We start from the raw sequence: 25,434 nt of genomic DNA, 5'->3' as shown, positions 1-25,434 counted from the left end.
TAATTTGGGTTCTAAAATAAAAAAAAAAAACACTAAAGGCCTACTGCAGCGTCGGTTCTTGGAACAAAACAAAAAAAATTGATTTCGTAATAGATAACATTATAGATAATGTTTATAACACGAAATAGTTTTCTAAACATGTATAAAAACTACTGGAATCGTCAATTTGATCAGAAACATATACACGAACGCGAATTTGTCTCAAGAACAATTGTTGACTTTTTTAAACTAAACTTTGACTTCAAAATTCAAGATCGATATAAAGATTTGAGAGTTGAGATTTTGCAGATAGATTCAAAGAAAGATTTCTAACATTTCTGCATTTTTAGATTTTGAAACTTTATTCGAAATTGAATTAAGAGAAAAAAAAATTGGAGCGTGCAGAGAAGAAGAAAAAAAAATATCGCTGTGCTCTTTAATCCCATTGGATTTCCTTTTTATTTGATTTGCAATTATACATAATCATTTTGTAATAATAGAGATCGGTTGATAAAAAATGGAGAAAATGTCAACACAGGTTCACGAGTTTGGAGCAGGAAAGAAACAAAAAAAATAATAATAATAGAGATAAAGGATACAGAGGTCAAGCGTATAATATAGATCCCTACTGTTTTTTTTAATTAATAATAATAATATATAATAACAATACTATTAATATCTAATACTATTAATAAAATTAATAATAATGATAAATATAATATTAATGATAATAATAATTGTAAAAATGATAATAATAATAATAATAATAATAATAATACCATACTAATTATGATAATATTAATATTTTATCGATAATAATAATATTAGTAATAATAATCTAATTTATACATCCAATTTCATCTTTATATGATATAAAGTGATATTATGAATACAAATATTGATATTTGACGATACAAATAACATTACTACAACAACTATATTTGTATTTAAATTTAATTTATTAATATCATCTATTATTATGTAATATTTAATAATTATGTAATATGTATTGTAACATATACTGAATATTATATATTTATGCATTTTAATATAAATATATTATAATATTTATTTACATACTAATTATATTATACTTATGTATGTAATTATGAAAAATATAAATGTTTTATATATGTAAGTATTATATATATTTATTAAAATAGTACATTATTTCGTCATAGATATATTATAAATTTCTACATATACATAATATAATAATTATGTATAAAATCATATATATATATATATATAGTTATATTTATGTATATATGTATACTACCATATATATAAAATCATGTTTTAAATGTTGAGTAGATGATTAATTATGTATATTAAACAATTAACTACAAAGTATAACATTGTACATTTAATATTTTGATAACGTTGGTAAAATATGTTTGAATCATTTATATACAATATACTATATATATTCAAAATGAAAATCTTTAGTTATTAAATGTTATCTTTTATAATAACAAAATTACTTAATAGTTCATTAATACTAATATAATTAGTTTTATATATAATTATTTATATTTACATTCTTAGTTACAATTAAAGGTTCGTGAATCGTCGGAAATAGTTAAAGGTCAAATGTTATCATGAAATAGTTCAAACATAATGAGACTCGGTTTAATAGACTTTGCTTATCGAGTCGAATCATATAAGATTATGTTTAAATTTGGTCGGAAATTCCCGGGTCATCACAGTACCTACCCGTTAAAGAAATTTCGTCCCGAAATTTGAGTGAGGTCGTCATAGCTAACAATAAATATGTTTTCCTGACGAATATGAGTTGATAACTTGAGTTTTATCATCATTGAGTAATATGGATAAAAATAATTCGATTATTCGAAGAGTGCGAATGAAGCTATTCACAAAAGGATGAAATGAGAAACAAAGATTTGTTTTTAACTTTTGACGTAGTCAGGTTTGAATTTAGAAAATAAGGCGCGTCTTAACTTTTGACATTGCCTTGGTTGAATTCCGGAATTTAAGGGATTTAAAGAAAATCTTGAAGATCTATAAAATCTGATTCTTCGGGATTTATGGAAATTAAGATCTCTTTAATTAAATACGGTGATCTGCCCCGATTACTACGTCTGATATTTTCAGTATAAATTAAGCTCTTCCTTTCCATTATTCTCACCATTCTTATACTTTCTTTCTTAGTTCATACATCCAAAAGATTCTGAAAATGATTAATCCAGTTCTGATCCTTGTCCTCATCCTTACTATCGCAACAACCATTCTCCTTTTCCAACTTCCACCAGAGGAATCTGCTTTCTTCTACTTCGCCCTCGGGATTATAATGTTTTTAATTCTCCCGTGTCTTTATGTAGCGATAAACATTGATATACACGGTTTGTAATTTATGTGTTGTTATCGGACTTTATATTCTCCCTTATATTTCAAAGCTCTATGCTTTTGTTTTCTCTTCCCGACTTCAAGTCAAGCGAATAATGGTCCAGAATTTATAGATATAGAGTTTCGAATGATTATAATGTTCTAAGCATGAAGGAACGTGATAGCACGATTTGATTTTCAAATTTATCAACATCACGGAAGATAGAACCATCAAGAATACATTTTCTTGATTTGTTACGGAGTTAAGTAGGATGAAAGAGTTATGTAACATGGCACATGATGACGTTATGATCTGTGAATCATCACGTTTCATTTAGAAACTCAGCATGACTTACTGTAATATAATCACGTTGATCAAGTGTCATTATATTATACTAACTCATGCATCAGTTCCCATCATTACTACAATAACATTCATATTTTAAGCTTGAAAATTTACAGAATATAGAAACTAACAGTTTCTATATGATGTAATACTGATAGCACGAAAAGATCAATGATTTCAGATAAGAATAGTTATAAAAATATCTCCAGAAATATGGAGGATATTTATAATGAAAGGTACGATAATATCTCAGAATATCTAAGATCAGAGGATGATAGAAACTATTGTCTGCAAGGGTTTAGAGTAAGGAGCAAGTTATTCACTATAGACTTTAGCAGACATTGAATTATTTGGATTCTTTGAAGTCAAACTTATTCTTTGTGATTTATCCACGGCTTTCTTCATAGTTTCGCATAATCTGCTTTTCGGTACTATATTTTCTATTGAATGTTTCCAATATATTGATACACAGGAAGCACGAAGAGGTATATAATTTCGGACGAGAATATTTATGAAAATATCCTCAGAAATATCAAAGATATTGATGATGATATTTTGGAATTTCTAAGTTCGACGGTTGATGGAGAAAGATTTTCCGCAAGATTTTAACATGACTTCGGAGCAAGATATTCTCTAAAGATTTCAACGGATCCAGAATTACCTGAATCCTTTGAATATAGGATTTAGTCCTTGTATTTGTCCTTGGTCTCCTTCATGGGTAACTCAATCTGTTTTTCAATACCCAATTTTCTATCGAGCGTTCCTAACACTCCTTTCTTTATCATCAAACTTTTGTCCGTTTAGACCATCTACCATTTTTCTGTTTCCTCTGCATTTAATGCTATGATATCTGAATCATCGGTTATTAATCCGAGGTGGTTTCAGGAGAATTGTGTTTTTAGATGATTAAACGCTGATGGTAATATGATGGAATATGAAAGGTTACCTGGTAACAATAAAAGAGCACGCGTATATATAAACGTTATAATAAGGTTGTTTCGTACGAAAAGTCGAAGTTGACTTGTTGGAGTTGTGACAAAATTGGCTAATTTTGAAAAGGGATCGCAAAGTTGTTTTTGTTAATAAATGCCAAAGGATCTGACGCGGCTACGTGTTGAACTTTTACTCAATTGCCGAGAGTTTCTCAGGTGCATAACTATATGCATAAATCTTTCCTTCCGTAGATGAAGTGCGGTTGATTCATCCTATCGATTGAGGTGTTTTCAAGAATCATGAAAGGTTTGAACGCATAATGTAATCGTGAAGATACAAATGAGGTTTAAGACGAAATCAAGTGGCAAACTTGAAGACTTGTTTAGTTTCATATGTTATATTCAATATTTTAATTCATTTTAATTGTCCAATGTTATTAGTCCACAGTCGATAGTCCACAGTTGACAGTGCAATCATTCATATATAGTTTAATATATAATATTTGAATTAATTAATACGTATCGTGACCCGTGTACATGTCTCAGACTCGATCACAACTCAAAGTATATATATTATTATAGAATCAACCTCAACCCTGTATAGAGAACTCGATCATTACTGCATATAGAGTGTCTATGGTGATTCCAAATAATATATATAGATGTGTCGATATGATATGTCAAAACCTTGTATACGTGTCCCGATATTTAAAGTGCGTAAAATAAATAACAGAAATTAAATGACGATAAATAAAGTGCGTAAAGTAAATAACAGAAATTAAATGACAATAAATAAAATTGCGAGAATATAAATTGCGATAAAATAAATTGCGATAAATAAATTGCGATAAATAAAATGTAATACGGAATTAACAGTTAGCTAGGAACAGTTAGCTAGGATTTTGTTAGCGTGGTTTCTTAATAAAATTTAATATTGTTAATTAGTCTGTTTCTAATCAATTTTTATTGTGTCCATTATTTCTTCATTATGCCACTTGTTGGATTCTGATATGTCAAAATTCAAATATGAAATTGAATTTGAATGAAAATAGTTATTCTTTGGTGAACGGATAAGTATCCCGGTGGTTGTAAATAGGATAGTGAATAACTGTTGAATCAGATTCGAAGAATATACAGTGTAACTTATTAATGTGAAATTTAAATATTCCTCGGGTATTACCTACCCGTTAAAATATTTTTATTATTAACAGTTTGTACAAAAGAATTTTTAATTACAATCTTTATGAAAACATATATACATATATATTTTCTTCAGATGTAATCATGAATTTAATGAGTTAACATGATATTAAACTCATTTAGTTTTCAGTTGGAACTAGAATAAATAATCTCTAAAACATTAGAGATTACATAATCACCATGTCGAACGAAGATAACTGATGTAGAATGTCATGTAGAATGATGATTATACTCGAGGTATAGATTGAGATGTTGAGGCATGTGATATTGAAATTTGGGGGGTTGGTGGTACCGTTGGTGCCGGTGATTTGGATGAAGCTGGTACGTTTTGCACCATATTTTCCAAGACTACAACTTATGCGCGAAGTTCGTTAACTTCTTCTATTACACCGGGATGATTGTCGGTTCGGACGAGCGGATGAATGAGGTTTAGAATCTGAGATAGTATATGATCGTGATGAGATACTTTGGAAATGAGAGAGAAAATGGTGTCTCGAACAGGTTCGCCGGTAAACGTTTTAGGTTCATTGTCAAGAGGTGAATTTGGTTAGTGGAAATGATCGCCTTCTTCGCGTTTCCATTGATTAAGTCGACTACGAACCCATCTCCAATTCATTCAGAATAGATGATGGCTAATTGATCGATTCATTCCGGTTACTCTGCTTTCGGAGCTCGAGTGGAAATCCATATCGAAATAGCTGTCGGAATAACTATCGAAATAGCTATCGAAATCAGATGGACTCGAACTGGTTGAGGGATTCATCTCGTACGATCAGATGAAGGATTTTCGATAAGAAATAGATTATAGGATGTAGATTAGTACCCTGCAATACATAATTTACATATGCATATATAATACTAAAATCCCATAAGCTACGGAGGAATCTACGGAAGCTGTCAGGCAAAGGTAACAATAACAGATACGCTAAGATATGAATTTAACTATACACTGTCTATGCAATAAAGGCAGTAAGACGTGTCTTAGACTTTAAGGATGATAAGCAAATAATTTTTCGACACTAAATGATAAGCAAAACTTTTGACATGCAAACACGGTCGAAGTCCAGACTCATTAATGCATTCTAACGACTATCAGTTAGACTCACTAATGCAAGACCTGGTTCGCTAAGACCACCGCTCTGATACCAACTGTGAAGACCCGTCCTAATCCATCCGAACGAAGTCCATATCGATTATAAACGATTCACAACAGTTGATTACATCGCGAGATACTTGACCTCTATATGATACATTTTACAAACATTGCATTCGTTTTTGAAAAGACAAACTTTCATTACATCGAAAGTTGACAGGCATGCATACCATTTCATAATATATCCAACTATAATTGACTTGATAATAATCTTGATGAACTCGACGACTCGAATGCAACGTCTTTTGAAATATGCCATGAATGACTCCAAGTAATATCTATAAAATGAGCAAATACACAGCGGAAGATTTCTTTCGTACCTGAGAATAAACATGCTTTAAAGTGTCAACCAAAAGGTTGGTGAGTTCATTAGTTTAACTTAAACAATCGTTTCCATCATTTTAATAGACCACAAGATTTCAGATTTCCATTTCTCATAAACATACGTCCCATGCATAGAGACAAAAATATCATTCATATGGATTGAACACCTGGTAACCGACATTAACAATATGCATATATAAGAATATCCCCATCATTCCGGGATCCTCCTTCGGACATGATATAAATTTCGAAGTACTAAAACATCCGGTACTTTGGATGGGGCTTGTTGGGCCCGATAGATCTATCTTTAGGATTCGCGTCAATTAGGGTGTCTGTTCCCTAATTCTTAGATTACCAGACTTAATAAAAAGGGGCATATTCGACTTCGATAATCCAACCATAAAATGTAGTTTCACGTACTTGTGTCAATTTCGTAAAACAGTTATAAAAGTTGCGCATGTATTCTCAGCCCAAAAATATAAAGGGTAAAAAGGCAAATGAAACTCACGATACTGTATTTTGTAGTAAAAATACATATGACGTCATTGAACAATGCAGGGTTGGCCTCGGATTCACGAACCTATATCAATTGTGTATATATTAATACGTATAATGTAAGTTACAAAATTTCATTTATTAATATGTATTATTTATATATTATAGTTTTGTAGAATTTATTCTAACCTTTATTTTAAAACGTATACTTATATTATATTTTAAGTTATATTTTATATATATATCGATTTTATGTATATATATCTATAATGATTTACGTTTATATAAATAGTGACATTAATATATTTATATACATATATTTGTGGTTAGTATTGTATTTATGAAATTTTATTAGTTTGTTATGTGAATTATTAATACAATCCTAGTATATACCATAAGTATATATATAGTGTACAAAAGATTTATTTGTTAAAATAATAATTTAGATAATAATGATTTACTAATAATAATAATAATTTTATTAATAATGATAATACTAATAGCAAAAAAAAATGAAAATGATAACTGTTAATGATACTAATAATAATAACTCTAAAATAATATTAATACTAATACCATACTTATGTTAATAATAAGGGTTCTAATATTTATAAAATGATAAATGATAATCATAATAATACTAGTAAATATTAATGATGATACTGATAAATATGATATTATTAATTGTAAATGTACTGATGATACTATTATTTATAAACCGGTACAAATTCTAATATTGATGATAATAATATATTTTTATTTCCTTCATAATAATAATAATAATGATAATCATAATCATAATCCTAATGATGATAAAATACTAAAATGATAAATTTATTACTAATAATAATATTATTAATACCTATCATAATAATAATAGTAATGTCTATAATACTTTCAAATATGATAACAAGTATGATACTAATAATAACAATAACAATAACAATCAAAACAATCACAATAATAATAATAATACTAATAATAATTAATATATAATAACAATAATAAAATTAGAAAAGAAAACTACCTCACATGAAAAGAGTTTCAAAAAAAAAAAAGAAACTACCGTCCTCTGGACTCGATCTCGTGACCACATGCTCACACGCAAACACTCTCGACCATCCCACCAATTCTGATTCTCTGTACTAATATCGAATTTAAATTTTATATATAAAATGTTTTTCTTCTATTCCTCTTCTTCTCCACAAGTCTCATGGATTCAACAAAACATCAATAACCAAAAAAAAAAAAAAAAAAAATCAGGGTTCCTTTTAAAGCTTCAAAACATTACAGAAAAAAAAATAATTTGGGTTCTAAAATAAAAAAAAAAAACACTAAAGGCCTACTGCAGCGTCGGTTCTTGGAACAAAACAAAAAAAATTGATTTCGTAATAGATAACATTATAGATAATGTTTATAACACGAAATAGTTTTCTAAACATGTATAAAAACTACTGGAATCGTCAATTTGATCAGAAACATATACACGAACGCGAATTTGTCTCAAGAACAATTGTTGACTTTTTTAAACTAAACTTTGACTTCAAAATTCAAGATCGATATAAAGATTTGAGAGTTGAGATTTTGCAGATAGATTCAAAGAAAGATTTCTAACATTTCTGCATTTTTAGATTTTGAAACTTTATTCGAAATTGAATTAAGAGAAAAAAAAATTGGAGCGTGCAGAGAAGAAGAAAAAAAAATATCGCTGTGCTCTTTAATCCCATTGGATTTCCTTTTTATTTGATTTGCAATTATACATAATCATTTTGTAATAATAGAGATCGGTTGATAAAAAATGGAGAAAATGTCAACACAGGTTCACGAGTTTGGAGCAGGAAAGAAACAAAAAAAATAATAATAATAGAGATAAAGGATACAGAGGTCAAGCGTATAATATAGATCCCTACTGTTTTTTTTAATTAATAATAATAATATATAATAACAATACTATTAATATCTAATACTATTAATAAAATTAATAATAATGATAAATATAATATTAATGATAATAATAATTGTAAAAATGATAATAATAATAATAATAATAATAATAATACCATACTAATTATGATAATATTAATATTTTATCGATAATAATAATATTAGTAATAATAATCTAATTTATACATCCAATTTCATCTTTATATGATATAAAGTGATATTATGAATACAAATATTGATATTTGACGATACAAATAACATTACTACAACAACTATATTTGTATTTAAATTTAATTTATTAATATCATCTATTATTATGTAATATTTAATAATTATGTAATATGTATTGTAACATATACTGAATATTATATATTTATGCATTTTAATATAAATATATTATAATATTTATTTACATACTAATTATATTATACTTATGTATGTAATTATGAAAAATATAAATGTTTTATATATGTAAGTATTATATATATTTATTAAAATAGTACATTATTTCATCATAGATATATTATAAATTTCTACATATACATAATATAATAATTATGTATAAAATCATATATATATATATATAGTTATATTTATGTATATATGTATACTACCATATATATAAAATCATGTTTTAAATGTTGAGTAGATGATTAATTATGTATATTAAACAATTAACTACAAAGTATAACATTGTACATTTAATATTTTGATAACGTTGGTAAAATATGTTTGAATCATTTATATACAATATACTATATATATTCAAAATGAAAATCTTTAGTTATTAAATGTTATCTTTTATAATAACAAAATTACTTAATAGTTCATTAATACTAATATAATTAGTTTTATATATAATTATTTATATTTACATTCTTAGTTACAATTAAAGGTTCGTGAATCGTCGGAAATAGTTAAAGGTCAAATGTTATCATGAAATAGTTCAAACATAATGAGACTCGGTTTAATAGACTTTGCTTATCGAGTCGAATCATATAAGATTATGTTTAAATTTGGTCGGAAATTCCCGGGTCATCACAGTAACGACATTTTAATGTATATATATCATATTAAGATATATTAATATATCATAATATTATGATAATATAATAATTTAACATCTCATTAGATATAATAAACATTGGGTTAACAACATTTAACATGATCGTTAACTTAAAGGTTTCAAATCAACATTTACATGTAACGACTAACGATGACTTAACGACTCAGTTAAAATGTATATACATGTAGTGTTTTAATATGTATTTATACACTTTTTAAAGACTTCAAGACACTTATCAAAATACTTCTAATTAACAAAAATGCTTACAATTACATCCTCGTTCAGTTTCATCAACAATTCCACTCGTATACACCCGTATTCGTACTCGTACAATACACAGCTTTTAGATGTATGTACTATTGGTATATACACTCAATTATCTGATATTAGCAGCCCTAAATAACTCATCATCCATTATAGCAACATGTAGGGATCATCCTTTGTCATTTACCATGAATGATTAAGCTAAATTACAAACTAATGAATCCTTTATCTATATCTAAAGTTCGCGTGAACTTTCATCTCCACAAACACATTTTCATTCAACTTACTTGCATCAAATTACTCTCTCTCAATTACTCTCTTAGTGTTCTAAGTGTTCTTCATCTTGTTCTTCATAATCTAGCTCAATCTAGTTCAATCTAGGTAACCTAGATCAACATACAAAACCACTACTCAAGAACACACCAACAACACTTCCAAGTTTGCTAGCTTACTTCCAATCTTGTAAAGTGATCATCCAATCTCAAGAAATCTTTCTTATTTACAGTAAGATATCTTTCTAATACAAGGTAATACTCATATTCAAACTTTGGTTCAATTTCTATAACTATAACAATCTTATTTCAAGTGATGATCTTACCTGAACTTGTTTTCGTGTCATGATTCTGCTTCAAGAACTTTCAAGCTATCCAAGGATCCTTTGAAGCTAGATCTATTTTTTTCATTTCTAGTAGGTTTATCCACAAAATCTGAGGTAGTAATGATGTTCATAACATCATTCGATTCATACATTTAAAGCTATCTTATTCGAAGGTTTAAACTTGTAATCACTAGAACATAGTTTAGTTAACTCTAAACTTGTTCGCAAATAAAAGTTAATCCTTCTAACTTGACTTTTAAAATCAACTAAACACATGTTCTATATCTATATGATATGCTAACTTAATGATTTAAAACCTGGAAACACGATGAACACCGTAAAACCAAACATACGCCGTCGTAGTAACACCGCGGGCAGTTTTGGGTTAGTTAATTAAAAACTATGATAAACTTTGATTTAAAAGTTTTTCTTCTGGGAAAATGATTTTTCTTATGAACATGAAACTATATCCAAAAATCATGGTTAAACTCGAAGTGGAAGTATGTTTTTCAAAATGGTCATCAAGACGTCGTTCTTTCGACTGAAATGACTACCTCTTACAAAAATGACTTGTAATTTATATTTCTGACTATCGAACTATACTTTTTATGTTTAGATTCATAAAATAGAGTTCAATATGAAACCATAGCAATTTGATTCACTCAAAACGGATTTAAAACGAAGAAGTTATGGGTAAAACAAGATTGGATATTTTTGATTGTTGTAGCTACGGGAAATATTGTAACAATTCTATACAAATTATATCCTAGCTAACTCATATTGTATTATATGTATTCTAATATATTATGTAATCTTGGGATACCATAGACACGTATGCAAATGTTTTGACATATCATATCGACCCATTTATATATATTATTTGGAACAACCATAGACACTCTATATGCAGTAATGTTGGAGTTAGCTATACAGGATTGAGGTTGATTCCAAAAATATATATACTTTGAGTTGTGATCTAGCCTGAGACGTGTATACACTGGGTCGTGGATTGATTCAAGATAATATATATCAATTTATTTCTGTACATCTAACTTTGGACAACTAGTTGTAGGTTACTAACGAGGACAGCTGACTTAATAAACTTAAAACATCAAAATGTATTAAAAATATTGTAAATATATTTTGAACATACTTTGATATATATGTACATATTTGTTATAGGTTCTTGAATCGACCAGTGACCAAGTCTTACTTCTCAACGAAGTAAAAATCTTTGAAAGTGAGTTATAGTCCCACTTTTAAAATCTAATATTTTGGGATGAGAATACATGCAGTTTTATAAATGTTTTACGAAATAGACACAAGTAATTGAAACTACATTATATGGGTGAATGATCGGAGTTGAATATGCCCCTTTTGCTTGGTAACCTAAGAATTAGTAAACCGATCTACTAATTGACGCGAATCCTAAAGATAGATCTATTGGGCCTAACGAACCTCATCCAAAGTACCGAATGCTTTAGTACTTCGAATTCGTTTTTATCATATCCGAAGGATTTCCCGGAATGATAGGGGATATTCTTATATGCATCTTGTTAATGTCGGTTACGAGGTGTTCACCATATGAATGATTTTTATATCTATGTATGGGATGTTTATTGAAATATGAAATCTTGTGGTCTATTATTATGATTTGATAATATATAGGTTAAACCTATAACTCACCAACATTTTTGTTGACGTTTTAAGCATGTTTATTCTCAGGTGATTATTAAGAGCTTCCGCTGTTGCATACTAAAATAAGGACAAGATTTGGAGTCCATGCTTGTATGATATTATGTAAAAACTGCATTCAAGATATTTATGTTTGATGTAATATATTCTTATTGTAAACCATTATGTAATGGTCTTGTGTAAACGGTATATTTTAGATTATCATTATTTGATAATCTACGTAACGTTTTTAAACCTTTATAGATAAAATAAAGGTTATGGTTGTTTTAAATATGAATGCAGTCTTTGAAAAACATCTCATATAGAGATCAAAACCTCGCAACGAAATCAATTAATATGGAACGTTTATAATCAATATAAACAGGACATTTCAGTTGGTATCAGAGCATTGGTCTTAGAGAACCAGAAAATTGCATTAGTGTGTCTTACCGAGTTTGTTAGGATGCATTACTGAGTCTGGACTTCGACCGTGTTTTTCTTCAAAAACGATTGCTTAACATTTTTTTGTTAGAAACTATATATTATTAACATGTAAATATTATGTGATATATTAATCTCTTAGTGTGTTTGATATTGTGTGATAGATGTCTACCACTAGTACAAATCCCATCGATTCACCTAATAATAATGAAGAGTCGAATATATTTTGGGAAGATTCACAAATTCCCGAAGAGGAACTGGAAGAAGAGGAACCGGAAGATGAGGAACCGGAAGAGGAGGAACCGGAAGAAGAGGAGCCGGAAGAGGAGGAACCGAAAGAGGAGGAATCGGAAGAAGAAGAGGTTCCGGAGGAAGAAATATTGATACCTATAGTAAATCGATTAAATAAAAGAAAATCCTCAACCAACGGACTAAAGTTAATAATGGTCAATGGTGTTTCCGCCGAGGAAGCAAAATATTGGGAAGATTACCAATTTTCCGATGAATCGGATCCCGATGAGGATTTCGATGATGTTATAGAAATTACCTCGACCCAATTTAATAAAGCGAAAGAAAATAATAAAGGAAAAGGTATAAAAATAGAGAAATCCGATTCCATCCCCGATGAACTTTATATGTATCGGCAACATCCGTATTTCCTAAAATGTAACAATGACACGGGAACCTCTAAACCACCATGTTTTTCTAAACCATTGTGGAAAATGATGGCTCGTATTAGAGGAACACCATATATTCCTAGAAAATTAGGAAAACGAACCAAGTCCGAAGAAGAAGAAACCAGTTATTCAGATTAGAGGGTTGTAATCATGTTGTGTATTATATGTATTGTAGTGTGCTTGTAATTTTATGTTCTATGTAAAAATTGCTTGTATTGTTTGTTAATTATCTTTTACGAATCTAATCCTTGTCTATTTTACCGTATAAAAACAAAATGGACGTTAAGGGTAGACAACCAAATATTTTAGAAGATCTACCAGAGGATATGATTGAGGAAATCTTGTCTAGAGTCGGTCAGAATTCATCAGCACAATTAATTATGGCAAAATTAACTTGTCAAACATTTGAAAGACTTTCCAGAAATGCCTTAGTTTATAAAAGGCTTTCCTTTGATAGGTGGGGTATATCACATTGGGGAGACCGTAAGTTACGCCGTATTTTCTTTAAAGCGTTAAATGCGGGGAACCCAAATGCAATTTTACGCTACGGGTTAAGAACCTATTTTGACTCAACATATCCCAACATAGGATTTCGTGAACTAGAAAGAGCTTCTAACATGCAACATAAAGAAGCATGTTATGCTTACGGGTTAGTGATGTTCGCTTCTTACCAAAATGAGAAAAAGAACATCGGATTGCAGCTTTTAAATAAAACCTTCCCACAAGTGACGGATTCAGTAGTTGGGGTGAGAAACAAGGTTTTTAGATTATTACGGGGCTGTTGGACTTCACGAAACCCTCGTCCTTTTGACGACATTACAACATGCTGCCTAGCCAATGGTCATAATGGTTATTTTCCACAAGACCAAGGTTGGGAAGTCGTCTTAGTAAAACCAAAATGCATGACTTGTTTCTGGACTTATGAATTACGTGTCTTTATTTTCTTTGCTGAACAACTTGCGTATTAACTAGATTTATCTTCAAAACTATCCTGTATCAAAGTGTACTATATTTCATGTTATATGTAATATAGCGAAGTTATAAGTTTGAAGAATATTTGTATGTGATATATTATTATAATCAGTTTTTCATATGGAATTGTAATAGTTGAATTGTATATTAGCTACTAAATATGAACTTAACGGGTAGGTAGTACCCGAATTTAAACTTATAAAACGCTAATATGAAGAAAAAGCTTTTATAAATGAGTTTATATTATGCTACGAAATACTATTGACTACTCTTAATATTCTGTATGATTAACTCGATTCTGTTGGTTATTTTGAAGTAAATGGCACCGACTACTCGACACACCATGAATATGAGTGAAGAGGAATTTCGTACCTTTCTTGTTGCAAACATAGCCGCAGTACAGGCTGCGCTACATACCAACAATAACTCTGAATCTAGCAATGCAGCTAACGGCGCAAGAAATCGTGTAGGATGCTCCTACAAAGAATACACTGACTGCAAATCTTTGTAATTTGATGGAACCGAAGGATCAATTGGATTGAAACGGTGGACCGAGAAAGTCGAATCGGTGTTTGCCATAAGTAAGTGTACTGAAGAGGACAAAGTTAAGTACGCTACGCATACCTTCACAGGTACTGCGTTAACGTGGTGGAACACCTTTCTTGAACAGGTAGGAGAAAATGCTGCTTACGCACTACCGTGGTCAGCATTCAAGCAATTGTTAAACGAGCAGTACCGTCCTATAAACGAAGTTAATAAACTTAAGGCAGAACTTAGAGAGTTACGAACACAAGGGTTCGACGTTACCATATATGAACGACGATTCACAGAATTGTGCCTATTGTGTCCGGGAGCATTCGAAGATGAAGAAGTGAAGATCGACGCGTTTGTAAAAGGGTTACCAGTAAGGATTCAAGAAGATGTGAGTTCACACGTGCCCGCTTCTATAGAGAAGGCAAGTCGAATGGCTCATAAACTCATAAATCAGATTGATGGAAGAATTAAATAGCAGGTGGCCGAAGAAGCCAACACGAAACAACTCAAGAGGAAGTGGGAGGAAAACGGTGACAAGAGTCACCAGTACAACAACAACAACAATTACAACCACAATCGCAACAACTATCCCAATAACCTCAAAAACAATCGCAACAATAACCGCAATCCTAACAATAACTACAACAAACATCCCAACAACAACAACAACTACAACAACCGTTTCAACAATAATAACAATCCCAATAACAACCTCAATAACAACAACGGCAACAAAAACCAAAAACAGCCATGTCATAGGTGTGAAGAAAATCATCAGGGGTTTTGCACGACATTTTGCAACAGGTGTAAAAGAAATGCTCATAGCGCGACAAAGTGTGAGGTCTACGGATCAAAGTTTAACAGAACTAAGGGAACAAATAATGTCGAAACAAGTAATGCCGAAATGAATAGTGTCGGAGCAAGTAATACCAACCCTGTTTGTTATAAATGTGGAAAACAGGGCCACATTATTAGAAATTGCCCGAATAAGGGGAATACTAATGGGCAGGGCCGTGGAAGAGTTTTCAATATTAATGCGACAGAAGCACAGGAAGACCCGGAGCTTATTACGGGTACGTTTCTTATTGACGATAAATCCATTTATGTTTTATTTAATTCGGGTGCGGATAGAAGCTATATGAGTAGAGAATTTTGTGCTAAATTAAGTTACCCATTGACGCCTTTGGATAATAAATTTTTACTCGAATTAGCAAATGGTAAATTAATTTCAGCAGATAATATATGTCGGGATAGAGAAATTAAACTGGGTGATGAAATGTTTAAGATTGATTTAATACCAGTCGAGTTAGGGAGTTTTGATGTAATAATTGGCATGGACTAGTTGAAGAAGGTGAGAGCAGAGGTCGTTTGTTACAAAAATGCGATTCGCATTATGCGTGAAAAAAGAAAACCTTTAATGGTGTACGGAGAAAAGAACAACGCGAAGTTAAATCTTATTAATAGTTTCAAGGCACAAAAACTAATAAGAAAAGGTTGTTACGTCATTCTAGCACACATCGAGGAAGTTAAACCTGAAGAAAAGAACATCAGTGATGTTCCCGTCGCAAAAGAATTTTCCGATGTATTTCCGAAAGAATTACCGGGATTACCCCCACATCGATCCATTGAATTTCAAATAGACCTTGTACCAGGAGCTGCACCAATAGCTCGTGCTCCATACAGACTCGCACCCAGCGAAATGAAAGAATTACAAAGTCAGTTACAGGAACTTTTAGAGCGTGGTTTTATTCGACCAAGTACATCACCATGGGGAGCTCCTGTTCTGTTTGTCAAGAAGAAAGATGGTACATTCAGGTTGTGTATCGACTACCGAGAGTTGAACAAACTTACCATCAAGAACCGATACCCATTACCGAGAATCGACGACTTATTTGATCAACTACAAGGCTCGTCTGTTTATTCGAAGATCGATTTACATTTTGGATATCATCAAATGCGGGTGAAGGAGGATGATATTCCAAAGACTGCTTTTAGGACGCGTTACGGTCATTACGAGTTTATGGTTATGCCGTTTGGATTGACTAACGCACCAGCTGTATTCATGGACCTCATGAACCGAGTGTGTGGGCCATATCTTGACAAGTTTGTCATTGTTTTCATCGATGACATACTTATCTACTCGAAGAATGATCAAGAGCACGAAGAACATTTGAGAAAAGTGCTAGAGTTGCTGAGAAAAGAAAAACTGTACGCTAAGTTTTCAAAGTGTGCATTTTGGTTGGAAGAAGTTCAATTCCTCGGTCATATATTGAACAAAGAGGGTATTCAGGTGGATCCAGCAAAGATTGAAACCGTTGAAAAGTGGGAAACCCCGAAAACTCCGAAACACATACGCCAATTTTTAGGGCTAGCTGGTTATTACAGGAGATTCATCCAAGATTTTTCTAAAATAGCAAAACCCTTTACTGCATTAACGCATAAAGGGAAGAAATATGAATGGAAAGATGAACAAGAGAAAGCATTTCAATTGTTAAAGAAAAAGTTAACTACGGCACCTATATTGTCATTACCTGAAGGGAATGATGATTTTTTGATATATTGTGACACCTCAAAGCAAGGTCTTGGTTGTGTATTAATGCAACGAACGAAAGTAATTTCTTATGCATCTAGACAATTGAAGATTCACGAACAGAATTATACGACGCATGATTTGGAATTAGGTGCAGTTGTTTTTGCATTAAAGACTTGGAGGCACTACTTATATGGGGTCAAAAGTATTATATATACCGACCATAAAAGTCTTCAACACATATTTAATCAGAAACAACTGAACATGAGGCAGCGCAGGTGGATTGAATTGTTGAATGATTACGACTTTGAGATTCGTTACCACCCAGGGAAGGCAAATGTGGTAGCCGATGCCTTGAGCAGAAAGGACAGAGAACCCATTCGTGTAAAATCTATGAATATAATGATTCACACTAACCTTACTACTCAAATAAAGGAGGCGCAACAAGGAGTTTTAAAAGAGGGAAACTTAAAGGATGAAATACCCTAAGGATCGGAGAAGCATCTTAATATTCGGGAAGACGGAACCCGGTATAGGGCTGAAAGAATTTGGGTACCAAAATTTGGAGATATGAGAGAAATGGTACTTAGAGAAGCTCATAAAACCTGATACTCAATACATCCTGGAATGGGGAAGATGTACAAGGATCTCAAGAAACATTTTTGGTGGCCAGGTATGAAAGCCGATGTTGCTAAATACGTAGGAGAATGTTTGACGTGTTCTAAGGTCAAAGCTGAGCATCAGAAACCATCAGGTCTACTTCAACAACCCGAAATCCCGGAATGGAAATGGGAAAACATTACCATAGATTTCATCACTAAATTGCCAAGGACTGCAAGTGGTTTTGATACTATTTGGGTAATAGTTGATCGTCTCACCAAATCAGCACACTTCCTGCCAATAAGAGAAGATGACAAGATGGAGAAGTTAGCATTACTGTATTTGAAGGAAGTCGTCTCCAGACATGGACTACCAATCTCTATTATCTCTGATAGGGATGGCAGATTTATTTCAAGATTCTGGCAGACATTACAGCAAGCATTAGGAACTCGTCTAGACATGAGTACTGCCAATCATCCACAAACTGATGGGCAGAGTGAAAGGACAATACAAACGATTGAAGACATGCTAAGAGCATGTGTTATTGATTTCTGAAATAGTTGGGATCGACATCTACCGTTAGCAGAATTTTCCTACAACAACAGCTACCATTCAAGCATTGAGATGGCGCCGTTTGAAGCACTTTATGGTAGAAAGTGCAGGTCTCCGATTTGTTGGAGTGAAGTGGGGGATAGACAGATTACTGGTCCGGAGATAATACAAGAAACTACTGAGAAGATCACTCAAATTCAACAACGGTTGAAAGCCGCCCAAAGTGGACAAAAGAGCTACGCCGACATAAAAAGAAAAGATATAGAATTTGAAATTGGAGAGATGGTCATGCTTAAGGTTGCACCTTGGAAAGGCGTTTTTCGATTTAGTAAATGAGGGAAATTAAATCCAAGGTATATAGGACCATTCAAGATTATTGATCGTGTCGGACCAGTAGCTTACCAACTTGAATTACCACAACAACTCGCGGCTGTAAATAACACTTTCCACATCTCAAATTTGAAGAAATGTTTTGCTAAAAAAGATCTCACTATTCTGTTAGACGAAATTCAAATCAACAAAAAACTTCAATTCGTCAAAGAACCCGTCGAAATAATGGATCGTGAGGTTAAAAGACTTAAGCAAAACAAGATACCAAGTGTTAAGGTTCGATGGAATGCTCGTAGAGGACCCGATTTCACCTAGGAACGAGAAGATCAGATGAAGAAGAAATACCGGCACTTATTTCCAGAAGACACGTCAACACCTCCAACTGCTTAAATTTTCGGGACGAAATTTATTTAACGGGTAGGTACTGTAGTGATCCGAACTTTTCCATGTTTATATATCAAATGAAATTGATATTTACATGATTAAGTATTTCCAACATGTTAAGCAATCAAACTTGTTAAGACTTGTTTAAATGAGATAGGTTTCATATTGACATTTGACCATCCAAGTTGACCGGTGATTCTCGAACGTTAAAACTTGTAAAAACTTTATGATGATATATATATGGATATATATAGTTAACTTGATATTATGATAAGTAAGTATCTCATTAGGTATTTTAACAATGAGTTATATACATAAAATTGAGTTTATTGAATTAAGAAACTCGAAACGATATATATAACGATTATCGTTATAACAACGTCTTACTAAATACATATGAATCATATTAAGATATTGATACAGTATGTTTAATCATGATAAATGATAAGTAAACATGTCATTAAATGTATTAACAATGAACTACATATGTAAAAACAAGACTACTAACTTAAGAATTTCGAAACGAGACATATATGTAACGATTATCGTTGTAACAACATTTTAATGTATATATATATCATATTAAGATATATTAATATATCATAATATTATGATAATATAATAATTTAACATCTCATTATATATAATAAACATTGGGTTAACAACATTTAACATGATCGTTAACTTAAAGGTTTCAAATCAACATTTACATGTAACGACTAACGATGACTTAACGACTCAGTTAAAATGTATATACATGTAGTGTTTTAATATGTATTTATACACTTTTGAAAGACTTCAATACACTTATCAAAATACTTCTAATTAACAAAAATGCTTACAATTACATCCTCGTTCAGTTTCATCAACAATTCCACTCGTATACACCCGTATTCGTACTCGTACAATACACAGCTTTTAGATGTATGTACTATTGGTATATACACTCAATTATCTGATATTAGCAGCCCTAAATAACTCATCATCCATTATAGCAACATGTAGGGATCATCCTTTGTCATTTACCATGAATGATTAAGCTAAATTACAAACTAATGAATCCTTTATCTATATCTAAAGTTCACGTGAACTTTCATCTCCACAAACACATTTTCATTCAACTTACTTGCATCAAATTACTCTCTCTCAATTACTCTCTTAGTGTTCTAAGTGTTCTTCATCTTGTTCTTCATAATCTAGCTCAATCTAGTTCAATCTCGGTAACCTAGATCAACATACAAAACCACTACTCAAGAACACACCAACAACACTTCCAAGTTTGCTAGCTTACTTCCAATCTTGTAAAGTGATCATCCAATCTCAAGAAATATTTCTTATTTACAATAAGATATCTTTCTAATACAAGGTAATACTCATATTCAAACTTTGGTTCAATTTCTATAACTATAACAATCTTATTTCAAGTGGTGATCTTACTTGAACTTATTTTAGTGTCATGATTCTGCTTCAAGAACTTTCAAGCTATCCAAGGATCCTTTGAAGCTAGATCTATTTTTCTCATTTCCGGTAGGTTTATCCACAAAACCTGAGGTAGTAATGATGTTCATAACATCATTCGATTCATACATTTAAAGCTATCTTACTCGAAGGTTTAAACTTGTAATCACTAGAACATAGTTTAGTTAACTCTAAACTTGTTCGCAAATAAAAGTTAATCCTTCTAACTTGACTTTTAAAATCAACTAAACATATGTTCTATATCTATATTATATGCTAACTTTTAAAACCTGAAAACACGATGAACACCGTAAAATCAGACATACGCCGTCGTAGTAACACCGCGGGCTGTTTTGGGTTAGTTAATTAAAAACTATGATAAACTTTGATTTAAAAGATGTTCTTCTGGGAAAATGATTTTTCTTATGAACATGAAACTATATCCAAAAATCATGGTTAAACTCGTAGTGGAAGTTTGTTTTTCAAAATGGTCATCAAGACGTCGTTCTTTCGACTAAAATGACTACCTCTTACAAAAATGACTTGTAACTTATATTTATTACTATAAACCTATAATTTTTCTATTTAGATTCATAAAATATATTTCAATATGAAACCATAGCAATTTGATTCACTCAAAACGGATTTAAAACGAAGAAGTTATGGGTAAAACAAGATTATATATTTTTGATTGTTGTAGCTACCAGAAATATTGTAACAATTCTATACAAATCATATCCTAGCTAACTCATATTGTATTACATGTATTATAATATATTATGTAATCTTGGGATACCATAGATACGTATGCAAATGTTTTGACATATCATATCGACCCATGTATATATATTATTTGGAACAACCATAGACACTCTATATGCATTAATGTTGGAGTTAGCTATACAGGATTGAGGTTGATTCCAAAAATATATATACTTTGAGTTTTGATCTAGCCTGAGACGTGTATACACTGGGTCGTGGATTGATTCAAGATAATATATATCAATTTATTTCTGTACATCTAACTTTGGACAACTAGTTGTAGGTTACTAACGAGGACAGCTGACTTAATAAACTTAAAACATCAAAATGTATTAAAAATGTTGTAAATATATTTTGAACATACTTTGATATATATGTACATATTTGTTATAGGTTCGTGAATCGACCAGTGGCCAAGTCTTACTTCCCGACGAAGTAAAAATCTTTGAAAGTGAGTTATAATTCCACTTTTAAAATCTAATATTTTGGGATGAGAATACATGCAGTTTTATAAATGTTTTACGATATAGACACAAGTAATTGAAACTATATTATATGGGTGAATGATCGAAGCCAAATATGCCCCTTTTGCTTGGTAACCTAAGAATTAGTAAATCGATCTACTAATTGACGCGAATCCTAAAGATAGATCTATTGGGCCTAACGAACCCCATCCAGAGTACCGGATGCTTTAGTACTTCGAATTCGTTTTTATCATATCCGAAGGATTTCCTGGAATGATAGGGGATATTCTTATATGCATCTTGTTAATGTCGGTTATCATGTGTTCACCATATGAATGATTTTTATCTCTATGTATGGGATGTATATTGAAATATGAAATCTTGTGGTCTATTATTATGATTTGATAATATATAGGTTAAACCTATAACTCACCAACATTTTTGTTGACGTTTTAAGTATGTTTATTCTCAGGTGATTATTAAGAGCTTCCGCTGTTGCAGACTAAAATAAGGACAAGATTTGGAGTCCATGCTTGTATGATATTATGTAAAAACTGCATTCAAGAAACTTATTTTTGATGTAATATATTCTTATTGTAAACCATTATGTAATGTTCGTGTGTAAATGGTATATTTTAGATTATCATTATTTGATAATCTACGTAATGTTTTTTAAACCTTTATAGATAAAATAAAGGTTATGGTTGTTTTAAAAATGAATGCAGTCTTTGAAAAACGTCTCATATAGAGGTCAAAACCTCGCGACAAAATCAATTAATATGGAACGTTTATAATCAATATGAACGGGACATTTCATATTTGTTGCGGCACTTGTAGGAGTACGGGTCGGAATAGTTTATAGTTAGTGCCTTGTTTTTAGGTGGACTAACTTTATATTAGTAATGCGGATATTATTAATATATTATTGTGCTGTGATAATAATTCTCGCGTGTGTCTATATCGCGTAGAATTTTGTTTATGTTTGTTTATATCATCGAGCGAGGCGGTCGTTGTACTAACGAGTTGATACGGCGTGTGTGCGTAATAAGGACTTGCAAACCTTATTACGGGTGCAAATCGTGTCTAGCAAGTAATGTACGATGAGTGTTTAGCAAGATGGGGGCGGTATTGTGTGTGTGCTTTATACGTTCGTGATCTAATCGCTTTTGCATTCCTTAGAATGGCGACGGGAAACGGGATCGAGACGAACAATCTGGAGTTTAATGCTAGAGTTGCGGCTGCCGTTGCGGAGCAAATGAGTGTGTTTCGAGAAGAAATGGATAGGAAGTATTCCGAACTTCAAGGTAGTAGTGGAATGGAGCGTTGTCTTAAGAGCTTCATGAGGGCTAAACCCCCAATGTATGACGGGAAACCGGATCCTTTGGTAAGCACAACTTGGATCTCGGATGTCGAAGGGTATTTTTGTACTATTGAATGCCCTCCCGAGAAAAAGACAAGACTCGCTACTTGTTTGCTGCGGGGTAGGGCGAAGGATTGGTTGGATGGTAAGATTGATCTTTTCGGTGGTGAACCGTTTATGGCATTATCATGGGATGAGTTTAAGAAGGAATTCTTCAAGGAGTTACGGACTTCAGCTGACTTTTCGGAGTTGCGTAATGAGTTGCGAAATTTGCAACAAGGTTCCATTGATTTGAATACTCTCAAGACGACCTTTATGGCGAAGGCTCGTTTTTGCCCAGAGTATATTAGGAAAGATCGAATGTTGATGGAAGATTTCTATCGGACTTTGAATGATGAGTTGCAGGGTAAGATTAGCGTTGGTCATGTGAACTCATTTTCGGAGTTATTCAACATGGCTAGGGGTTCCGAGTCGTATTCACGATCAAGTATGGGTGAACCTTCAAGTGAGAGAAGGGCTGTTTCGTATGGTGCTCCAAGTAAAAGGACTAAGGGTCCGAGTGTGAGCACGGGTGGTACGCGGACGAGTATATCGGATTCTAGCGCGCCTAGATGTTATAATTATGGCGTGAGGGGTCACAAGTCTTGGGAATGTTCGGTGCCAAAGGGTGATGGCATGGTGTGCTTCATTTGCCAAGAAGAAGGACATCGTAAGTCGGAATATCCCAAGTTAGCGGAGATGGGTGCGGCAAGGAGATGTTAAGGTACGTTTCATTTTAATAAATATGTCCTTTGATTATTTATTATGTGCCATTGAGTTTGAGTTATTAGATGCATTGTGTTGTGCATGTTATTGAAATGGGTGACGTTCCTAATGGAAGTACCCTATGGTGATGTTTGATTGTCGGGAGAAGGGCGTAAGACTTGGTGCAACCAAGCATTCCTTAGTATTTGGGAAATGTTTCTACCAAGCCATGGAAATGGGTTTTGGTGTTCGGTCGTTAAGCGCGTGTTCGCTTTTGTGTTGAAGTTGATGAACCATGAGGTTCGACGTGTGGGATGAAACCCGAGAAATCAAGTGTTGATCTCAATGCATGTTGGTAAAGGAGTCTACGTAACGCGACATTAGGTGCCTCTTTTATACCTACTAGCATGGTGTTTGACTCCGATTGTGTTGCGATTACATTGTACTTAGGGTACCGAAGTGAAACCCTTAGGTACATGAGTGATCGGGTGAAATTTGATAAACTAAAGTAATTGGATGATTGCGAGGGAATGGTTTGTGTAATCGTGGTACATTTTTGGTTCGAAGTGTTTAAGGATTGATTGAAATCCTTCGTGTGCTCAAGGTTGGAGCAAGATGTAGTGATGGGTCGTGTGAACCCAATTGGTTGGTAAAGTCTACCTTTGGTAGCATTGTACGGTTGTACAAGATGCGATAATGGAATGTAATTTCAAGTGGGGGAGTTACACTCCCGCACGAGCAAGTTCTAGTGTGAGATTTCGGATGACGTTTTTAGTAGATCCAAAAATTTTGTTGGGACCTAGTTTTGGTCGATTTGTGGTAGAGTACAATTTTGGTTAAATTGTACTTATGATTTTGGATTTGAATTATCACCGAGGTGGTAATGTGGTAAATCTCGTTGAGAGATAATGGACGTGTTTGGTGAGCAAGGTGAAATTCCTCGGTTAAGGGATGTGCGTATCGGATTCTCTTCTAGAGAATTATTGTTTTGTGCCTATGTTTGATATAGGTGGTTCTTGCTCGATTGTGTGGATGGTTAGTGGTATCCATTAGGGTTCACTATAGTGTAGCAGAGCGCGATGTTGCACTACTCGTTGTTTGAGGCCAAAAGTGCGTATGTGATTGGTGAAGCATGACCTTCGGGGTCCGCTGACTTCATCATGGGAGTAGTGTTATATTGGTGAAGCATGACCTTCGGGGTCTGCTGACTTCATCATGGGAGTGGTGTTATATCGGTGAAGCATGACCGTTGACGGGGTCCGCTAACTTCATCCAGTGGTTGCGGTCATTCTATTGGGATAGTGA

Source organism: Rutidosis leptorrhynchoides, chromosome 2, assembly GCF_046630445.1.
Source record: "Rutidosis leptorrhynchoides isolate AG116_Rl617_1_P2 chromosome 2, CSIRO_AGI_Rlap_v1, whole genome shotgun sequence".
Lineage (NCBI taxonomy): Eukaryota > Viridiplantae > Streptophyta > Magnoliopsida > Asterales > Asteraceae > Rutidosis > Rutidosis leptorrhynchoides.
Note: the sequence above shows the minus strand (reverse complement) of the source record.